We start from the raw sequence: 11244 nt of genomic DNA on the forward strand, positions 1-11244 counted from the left end.
AAAAAATATTAGAATTAAAATTTTTGCCAAATTTATAATTAATAAGCGACTGAAAGCATTATTTTGAAAATGTTATCAATGTTTAGTAAATTGTATATTAATTCAATCTATTCGATGTAAAAAAAATTTGCCTCCCCCCAAACCTTCCAATTTTATGATCAACTCAATATATCTTATTCTATGTTAAAAATAATTATTTTAATTAAATTTTTGCATATAACAATATTTTGCAGATATTTAATTTATTATTAACTTTATTTATTTAACTATGTATTTATTTTAATATTATATAAAAAAATAAATTTCAAAATATATAAATTTTATACAGATTATTATATTAAAATTTGAATGTAAATAACTATATTTTAAAAAAATAAAATTGCAATAAAATATGTAATTCTTGCTAAAAAAATACAATTTAACAATTTTATTTAGTATAAACCCTTTATTTAACTATGTGTTTATTTTATATACAAAAAATAAATTTCAAAATTAGAAATTTTATACAGATTACTATTTTAAAAATTGATTGTAAATATCTATATTTTAAAAAAATAAAATTACAATAAAATATAAGTAATTCTTGTATGCAATTTAAAAAAATATAATTTAACAGTTATATTTAATACAAATGAGTATATTATATAAATAATTCTTATTGTAGGTGCAATACTATTATTAAATATAGTATAAAAATATCATGACTAAAAATTCATTATAATTAAGTTTTACTAAAAATTTTATGACTAAGAAAATATTACAATTATATGATTTGAATTTATAAAGAGAGGTCTACTTTTCTCTGAGATTTGGCTAATTCATCTAGATTCATATTTTTATCTAGAATAATCTCCTTATAAATATTTAATAGGGCTAATCCATTTAAACGGTTTTCACCGGTGCTATTTCTTAAATAGGTTTTTAACCTTTTCAAAGTTGAAAAAGACCTTTCATTAGTGCAGGTACTAATCGGTAAAGTAGCTAAAATAAAAAACAATGTTTTGATATTGGGCAGGGAATCTAAAGTGCAATTACACACGGAAAGGGCCTGCAAAGCATTTTTTGGTCTCAAAGAGTACATTTTTATACCAAAATTCGACATCACAAAGTAACTTATCATACGACCCTAATAAATCATCAGAATAAAACTCTGAGATGTTCTTAATATCCTCTCGCGTTTCAAGTGTAATCAACAATTCAGACTCAACCGGCAAAAGAAAATAAAAGCTTTTTAAAATAAAATTGTGACTTATAAATCTTTCCTTTAATTGAAATAAAAATGTATCAATAAGTGGAATAAAAATGTTAATTTTATAAAAATCCTCAATCGTAGATGCATCAATATTTGAGCGATTGGATTGTCTAGAAACTACTCTAGGTTTAAAAATATCAATCCCAAACTTATTAGCGATCTCCTTTACTTTCTCATATATTTCGTGAAATTTTTCATCCACATTATCTCTGATATTTGTTAATATTTCAACAATATCCTCTGCCCTATTCATAACCTCCCTTAAATCCAAATCAATTTTTTGTAACATTTTGCTAAAATCATATGTATAATTAAATAAAAAATAAACACATTGAATTGAAATTAAAAATTGAGGCTTCGTAATAGCCTGTAAAAGATTTTCCGCATCTGCGGAATCTTTATCTTTGCGTAATATGTATGATTCCAGTGCCACAAAAATAACCTCATATAACTCGATGAATCACCGATTGTTGTCTTTCAATGAATCTTGTGGGACAAAATCTTTTTAATTTTTTTTTTAATTTTTTGAATCAATTTCATCGAACGTTTGGGTAAAAATCTTCCTCTTCTTGGGTGGGGTAAAGAAGTCACAAACCGACGATATTGTTTCTAAATTTTGAAAAATATATAAAAATTATATAAAGATATCTATAATACATAATAAAATCTAATAAATTTCAATTAAATCAAAATATTTTTACGTAAACTGTTCCGGATGTCTCTAATTTCACATGCCTCAGTTATCATCAAATTCAGGCAATGTGAACAGTGAACATAAAGAGCTTTGCTATAAAGCTCTCTAATTCTTGACTGGACCCCTTTAACATGGCCACTCATCGAGGGAGCTCCATCGTACCCTTGGCCTCTCAGTAGATTTAAATTTAAATCCAGGTTTTGAAGTGATTTAATAATTTGATTAGCAATCGTTTCTGACTTAGTGTCAGGTAATTCAATATATTGAACAAATAGTTCCTTCATTTTATAATTAGTTGTTCAATATTACCAATATCGGAAGTTTCATCCGCCAAAACACTAAAAAATGGTGATGCTTTGACTTTTGAAGAAACTTCCTTTAATATAAACTGATTGCATATTGATATTATTTCATTTTGAATAGTGGGACTTAGGTAAGTAGCATTTTTAGAGGAGCTTTCAAAAAGCTTTAGGTAGTTGTCATTATTATTACATAAAAATTTCAATGATTCCTTGAAATTTCCTTCATTGTGAGAAGGGGATGTAAGTGTTAGGGGGCCAGGAGATATCCTATGAGCTCTTAACGCCAAGCCCTGCCTCCCTAACCAAATGATCATCAATAATTATAATTATTCTTGATCGATTTTGGTCTTTCTAATTGCAAGATTTAAATAAAAGATATTATAAATAATACCATTACCTTCGTCATCTGAGGATACAACGAAAACCAACTCAACTGATGGCTGATTTTTACTAGCAAGAGCAACATCTATATCTATATATATTTCTAATTCAAATTACACAACTTAAATTTTTATATACCTTTTTCTTTTTGTTGTTGACGAAAAAACTTACGGATATCCATATTTAAAAATTATAAAAAATTAAAATTTACAAACTATCTATATAGTTTAAAAATATATATTTAATAATTAAATTTATAAATATCTAATTTAACTATGCCAAGCCAGAAAATATTTACAAAATATCTTTATTGTTATTTAATAAATTTAACTATGCCAGAAATTATTTACATACAATATATCTTTATTCTTTTATTGTTATTTAATATTTTAGTTCATATAATTTATATATATTTTTAAACGATGTGCTCATTTAAAATTAAAACTCCTTTTTTTATAAATATATTTCATTGTGATATTCATATTGTATTATATATAATATATTATCTTATTTCTCTAAATTGAAACCGTTTTTTAAATATAATTATTCGCAATAAAAAAATAATAATTTTTTATTTTATAAAAAAAAAAGAAAAAAAAATTAAAAAAAAAATTTTTTTTCCATGGGGGGGGGAGGGGGTTCGACCCCCCCCCCCACCCCTTGTCTACGCCACTGCATAAGACATAGTTTCTATCAAACTCTTAGATGTATATCATCCATTTTTATATTGATGATATTGATATATGTTGTATTCCATATTAAATCGGCGTAATAACTCGATTCTTAACCCGACCCTATTTAATTTTTATAAAAACTTGTATTTTGCTAGCATGTACACTAATAAAAATGTAAAATATAACTTTTCAAATCGACTATTTGATATATACTTATTTTTAAAAACGCCAAAATTTGAAAATACAATTTTAACTTTAAATATCTCAAAATATAATTAAATTAAATATATAATTTCTATATTAGTTCTTTAATATGACATAAAATTTTGTAACTTATAAAAACAGCTTAGCAAAAACCCGAAAATAGAAAACCGAAAATAGCCATAAAAAGAAAACTGATATTTTATTTTTCCAAATTATTTTCAAGACAAAAAAATCCTAGAGTGGGACGAGTTTTTTTTGAAAAGAGTTATTTTAAATATAAGTTGTACATGTATAGTGATTTATTTTTTTAAAAAACAATATACAAATAAATAACATTAATTCGAATATTCTAAAAACCCCCGATTATTTTGACGTTTTTTTTGTATATTTTAAAAACATAAATAGCTTTAATTTGGAAGCCCTATAAAGAATAATAATGATTTTGTAATAATAAATTAACAACTATGATTAGTAAGTCAACGCCCAATAATCTCTTAACCCCATCTAAGATAGATTTTGACAAGAAATAAAAATAATTCCATTTCTTAAAATTTTTGACCTAAAAACTCGGTGAGTGAAAATTGGAATTTATTCTTTATTGCCGGATAATTAAATCCCTGTGATCGGATGTTTTGAAAGTCGTAGTACAGGATCGAATGAAATACTTTAACCCATTAATAATCAACGTACTATATCTGCAAACGTTGTTATTTATTGATTTTTCATGTATTTTTTGAATTGAAATAATTTCACATATGATTCTTATAGCTCGAAGATTGTACTATAACATAAAAAAACATTTTTTAAAAAATATTTATTTGAGTGTCTAGATGCCATTGAAATTCGACAATTTTGGACTATTGAAATTCCAAATGTTCTAGGTTCCCTCGATGAAAGATTTTTTTTTAACGCAATTGACATAACTTTATTTCTAACAGATGCCTTAACCTATTCTAATTAATTTTTGCCCATCATTCTAATTCTCGGATTTATAATCATGTTTTTTCTTACCATTTATGCAACGTTGACCACATAAGGGTTTTAAAAAAGTAATTTTTCTAAAAAAAATTGGCATAATATAAAATACTATTTTTTCATCATAATATTTTTATTATTTATAAAAAATTTCCAGAAAATTCTTAATTTTATTCTTATTTTATTTTTTCATATGAATACAAAAATTATATGCAAATTATTTATTATCATCTTATATTTGCCATATTTTTAAATAATATAAAAATATTATTATATCCATGCTTTTCGATGAAGGCCCTGTTTAAAAAACAGATGTTCTAATTATACTTCCTAATGCTGCTTTAGTTAGTGACGAAGAAGATTTCAATGAAAACGATCTAACTGAAACATCTAATCTTCCCCTAGATACTGCAGGGGAGATCGAAATTCAAAGTCCAGCAGACATTGATATTGTCTTAGAAACCTAAATATCCAATTAAATTTTCTAAATAATTTAAAATGGAGAAAAATTGATCCAATTCACACATCGAGACCTATTGATACTGATAATGAATTATTATTAAATTTTAATTTGATTTGATAAACTCCAACCTTCAAAAACCCTTGCCTACCCCCCTAAAAAATTACCAGGGGATAATTTATTGATATTCTTTTCAGAAAATTTATAAAGGATAACTTAAATTAATCAATCTCTACTACCAACTATCGATATTTTGTGAATATAAAGAATTTATTTTTTAGATAATAAATTCAATTAAAACCTCAATTATTTACAATAAATTAATTATTATGGCATTATGAGCGAAATATGTAAACATTTTAAATTACATTTAAACGGATTTGAAAACCATGTGTTTCAGCAATAATTTTGTCCTGTTTCTATATGGGTATCAAATAAATAGTATTTAAAAAATCTTTTGATTATATTAATTTTATCAGGCTAAGCGGGCATCTTAAGATGTAATGAATATTATTATTAACGCAAAACATAAAATGGGTATTAAATGAAAGTTAAATACAAAATATTTAGACTTTGATATTAAATATAATTATAAGTAGGGCTGGGAACCAATAGTAAAAACCCAATATTAACAAAATATTGTATTGGTATTGGGTCTAAAATATTGGTATTGGTTTAAACAATATTTTCTATTTCTTGTATTGGTATTGCTATTGGTATTGGTTTATATTGGTAACTATTGGTTTATATTGGTATTGGTTTATATTCAAATTGCTAATTAAAAGAATAGAAATAGTGATTATAAAACCCTTAATTTCTAATTTTAGATAAACATGGGGAAAAAAATCATGATACCATAAAATCAGGGCTAAGAACCAACTCTCAAAATTTTACTGAATTCAAATTCTTTTTTTAAACTAGGAATTTATTAGGTGATGTGAATATAAAAAATTTTGATTTAATCATGTATTTTTTGTATCAACAATAATAAACGTATTGATTTTGAACCATTTTATTTATCACAAAGAACATAGCAAAATAAGTAAACTAAAAATGTAACATAACTGTCTATTTATACAAAATATAATGCAAAAGAATGATATAATTTTAATATAAGAGGAAATAATTTTATGTATTTAAGAAGAATCTTGCATGCGCATCCAACTTTTTAGGCACAGGCAAGGTTGTATAGTATGCTGATCTAGTGAACAACGTTGGTCTGTTATAACACCGTCCTTCTGAAAAAGCCCTTTCAGAGCTAGATGAGGTGGCCTGAATTGCTAGATAATCTCTGGCAATATTTGATAATACTGGATATCTATTTTTATTTAATTTCCACCAATCTAATGGATTTGTATCATTGGAAATTGTGGCTTCATCTACGTATTTACTTATTTCTAAGTTGTTATTATTATAATGTTTCACCTGATAAATTTTGTCATAAAAGGACAATTTTTTGTTATTTTGTGCTTCATTTGTAAGTTCCGCTGAATTGTTATTATTTATTTTATAAATATTGTATTCATTAGTAAGATATCCAATAAGAGTTTCCATATTATTATGCTTTAATAAATGACTTGATAGTTTAAATCTTGGGTCAATCATTGTTGAAATAATAAAGAGGTGTTTATTAAAATTATAGTATTTATTAAGTTTTGTTAAGGCAGCTAAAGAAGCTGTCTTTAAAATAGCATTAGGATTATTATTATAACTCTCCACATGCTCAAAAATACTGGAATATAAAGGAATAATTGTTGAAATTGTTGGAGTATTAGCACATGAGGCCATCTCTGTAGCAAAATTAAATGGTTCCAGAATATCTCGGAATATTTCTATATTATTCCAGGCTAAGGCACTAATATAATTTTCTTGATTGGTATTTTGTAAATGATTGGTATATGTTGTCAAATAGGGTTTGAGCAATATTGTTCTTTCAAGCATTTGGTATGTTGAATTCCAACGTGTTGGTACTTGGTATATCCAAAATTGGGTGAGGAAATTTTAAGTGTGGATTTTTTTCAAGATATATTTTTTCAAGTTTATTAGAAAGTTTAAAAATTTTTTAAAAATTTCTTATTTTTTTTAAAGTTGTATTTAAGGGTTCCAATGCAGTCATGACAGCCAAATGTATAATATGGAAAAAGCATTTGCACACATTATCAAAATTATCTTTTTGTTTTAAAATTTATAGAAATGATAAATTATTACTTGCATTGTCTGATGTAATGCAAAAAAAATTTCAAATTTTACTTTTAATACAGAATTAAAAATATTAATAGAATTATGTGCTGATTTAAAAGGAATAAAATCTAATAAATGATTATTTAATTTCAAATCATTATCAATATAATGAATTGTTATGCCCATAAAGGGTATTTTATTTGGAGAGGACCAAATGTCCATTGTTAAGGAAAATTTAGATGTAATGTTAGAAAGTACAGATTTTAAATTGATAAAAGAACTATGATAATGTTTCATAATTTCTATTTTTAGCGTTTTTCTAGAAACTAATGTTAGTATGCTATTAAATTTTTAAAAGTGATATCCTCAACTATTGAAAGCTAAATTATTTTGAATGAAAAAGTTTATAATTAAATTAGCTTTATTATTTATATTATTAAGTAAAAATGATTTTATTGTCTTGATTTTTTTACTGCCAATATTTATTTGCTCACATTTCTTATATAATGTTGGGTGGATGGATTTAAGATGTGTCCATAATCCTGAGGTTCCAAAATTAGGAAGTGATATTTTTTTTTACATTTATTACAAATTGCCTTTTTTTATTATCACAAGTAGTATAAAATTCCCAGATTTTTGCTGAATTTCGTCTTTTATTAGATATTGATAATTCTTCTTGTTCATTATCGCTATTATTATTAGTACCAACAGCATCTATATTTATTAACTCTATTTGGTCTTCATTTATTATAATATCCTAAATAAATAAATAAAATTGATAGATATCATGTAAAAAATTTACTTCCATAATAAAAATAAACTATAATTATAAATAACAGAAATATTGATATCACAGTAGTATTTGGAAGAAACAACAGATGTAATCAGTTTTTGCAATGAAAGTAAAAAAAATACCACGATATAATTATCCACGATAAACCCAAATAATTATGTTATTTTTAATATTGGTATTGGTATTGGTTAAAATTGTAATTAAACAATATATCAAAACCAATAAATTTAGGTAATTGGTATTGGTTGTAAAAGCAATACCAATATTTATATATATATTGGTTTATATTGGTATTGGTATTGTAAACCAATATTATATTGGTATTGGTCCCACCCCTAATTATAAGGGGTTAAATATAGTCATTGCTTTTTAAAAACTCATTGTAGCCTAATGATTATTTAAATATTCCTGACCACCTAAAACCTCCCGCCTACTTAGATTATAAATATTACAATCAAGAGATATTTAAACTAGCTTTTATTTGATATCCTTATCGATATTTTATGTTGATAAAAATATTCCTGATCCCCCAAGACCTAGACCGGCCCTATATGAGCGATTACTATTATTACAATAAAAAAATATTTTAATTACCTTTTATTTGATACCCATGTCAAATAAAATTATTTTTTATACTCCCTCCTCTCCATTTACTCCCAGACCAAGTCATACCCATCAAGACCAAGAATAAACACTTTCAGTCAAAAGATATTAAAATAAGCTATTATTTGATACCTATATCGATATTTTGTGTTGATTAAAATATTCCTGACCCCCAAAACCTAGACACGCCCTTTATGATCGAATATTATTATTACAATAAAAAAATATTTTAATTACCTTTTATTTGATACCCATATCAAAAAAAATTTTACACCCCCCCCCCCCCCGACCAAGTCCTACCCATCAAGACCAAGAATGAAGACTTTCAGTCAAAAGATATTAAAATTAGCTATTATTTGGTACCCATATCGATATTTTGTGTTGAAAAAAATATTCCTGACCCCCCAAGACCTAGACCCGCCCATTAAGGGGGAGAGATTGACATCCAGTTGAATAGATCTTTTGATTAGCTATCGATTGATACCCTATATTAAACATATCTTATTTCTTAAGGCCAAAAAAACAACATTGAAAATAAATAACAATTAATTTTAAAAAATTAAGCAAAACGCGCGTTAAACGCGTTTTAAATTAAGATTCTTCTATATCATGGTTCAAACGTGATACGTATAGTTCTTTATCCAAAAAATTGAATTCTTAAAGGGATCCCTTTAAAATCCGTGATGATCCTGGATAGTTCTGACTTTAAAAATTACGACATACCAAAAAGTCTAATATTTGAATAAAACAATATATTTAATAACCAAATAATTTGAATCCTCAAAAAAAATAAATAATAAAAACCAACACCATGATACCCCCTTCCTTAACTTGATCCTTCCTACTACCGGACATCTAAATGGGATTCTACTTGGCTTGGCCCTGTTCATTTTTACTGTTAATACTGAATTATTTATCACCGTCAATATCGCTGCTGGACAAACCTTCATTAAATGATTCCCTCTCCATGCCTATATCTTTGTTACCTATCACCATTTGTCCTAACCTTGCCCCGTTTCTCTGTTTGAGTGAGAGATATTAGCGTATCTTGGATCATTCCTTACCTTTGTAGCATTTCTCCCATGGCAGCATTCACCCACTTTCTAAATTCTGAAGAACCATCTAAATCTCTGATCCCTATCTTGGTTATATTATTACTTAATCTAAAATATAACGCCATCTACAAAAAGAATTAACATTTATAATATTCCTTATCCTTATTTCCATCTCTTATCTCTATGAATTAACCTTTCTTCTTGATTTGCTAAGCTACCCTTCGTTTTTAACAAAACTCTCAATTCAAAAAAATATTTTGAGATAAAAGGTTGGTGTAGCCTGGCCTGAACTGCCCCATAATAATTTTAAAAGGTTTTTAAGTTACATACATGTATATTTATCTAGCTAACGAAGCACCTCTATCATTAAAAATCTCAATTTTCTGGTGCGGTTAACTCCTTTGGTAAATTTATTTATAAAAAAAATAAACAGAGTAACTCCTTGTAATACCACTAATGTACAAAATCCGTAAGGTTTATTGATATTTGTACATAAGACAATCCTCAATTATATAGTACCAAAATGACCTATGATTTACTATTAATTGTCCGAGTATTCAGAATGGCCATTTAATTGAGGTCCGTGAATCCTCGTTCTAAAAAGGAGGGTTCAGTGAAAAATTCTTGAAACAGGTACCGGTTCATCCAGAAAAATAAGGACATATAAAGTTTTGTAAAAACAATAGAAATATTATTTTAAAATAAATTTTATTATATTTAGTATTCACCATAAAAATAATTTATCAAAATTATAAGAAATACAATACAATTCAAAAAATAATATTTTATCTATTTTTTAATTATGCGATATGATATCTCCCAAAATCTAGATGTTAAAATATAAAAGAAATTTATCCCTAACTTTAATAGTGGATTTAATAAAACGATTTACCTTGTGACTTTGTTCTTTCTTATTCCAATTATATCAATCATTTTAACTTCCTTCAGTAAAATTGCTTAACCGTTTTTCATATTAGAATCTCAAATTTACAAGCAATGGCAATCCTCAAGAAGACTGCTTCCTAAGACCGAGTCTAGTCTAGCTACTCTTGAAGCTAACTACATAAGCTTTCATGGCAATAAGGAGTTTCCTAGAGCTCCCATTCCTTCCCTATTTTTTTGTCGGGTTTATGTAATAAAAGTATTTTAAAAAAATTCAACAAACAATAAATTTTCCTAGTGGTAAAATTTTAAAATAAAATCTAAAAAAAATAATTTAACGAAAATTAAATTTTACAAAAAAATGTTTTTAATTAAGGCTGTAAACCCTCCTACTAAAAAAAAGGGTTTAGGTTCAGTAAAATATCTTGAACCAGGTTCGGATTCGTGATCGAGGAAAATAGAGACATATAAATTTTTTTTAAAATAACAGAAACATTAGTTTTTTTTATATGGTATCTTCCAAAGAGATGTTAAAATTAAAATACCGATATTTTATGCCTAAATTTGACATTGCATTTAATAAAATTTTACATTATGGTTATTTTCTTTATTTGGTCACTTTTAATTTAATAATCCAATAAACAAAAAAAATATTCTTAAAATATATTATTAAAGTTACAAAATATGCTGGTAAAATTCGGTTAATGATGCTTACTACCAAGTGAATGTATGGAAATATTCTAAATACCAACCTAATTTGCTAAATACCGACCAAAATTTATTAAAAT

The sequence above is a fragment of the Gordionus sp. m RMFG-2023 genome, chromosome 3, assembly GCF_954871325.1.
Source record: "Gordionus sp. m RMFG-2023 chromosome 3, tfGorSpeb1-WG-v2, whole genome shotgun sequence".
NCBI classification, from domain to species: domain Eukaryota; kingdom Metazoa; phylum Nematomorpha; class Gordioida; order Chordodea; family Parachordodidae; genus Gordionus; species Gordionus sp. m RMFG-2023.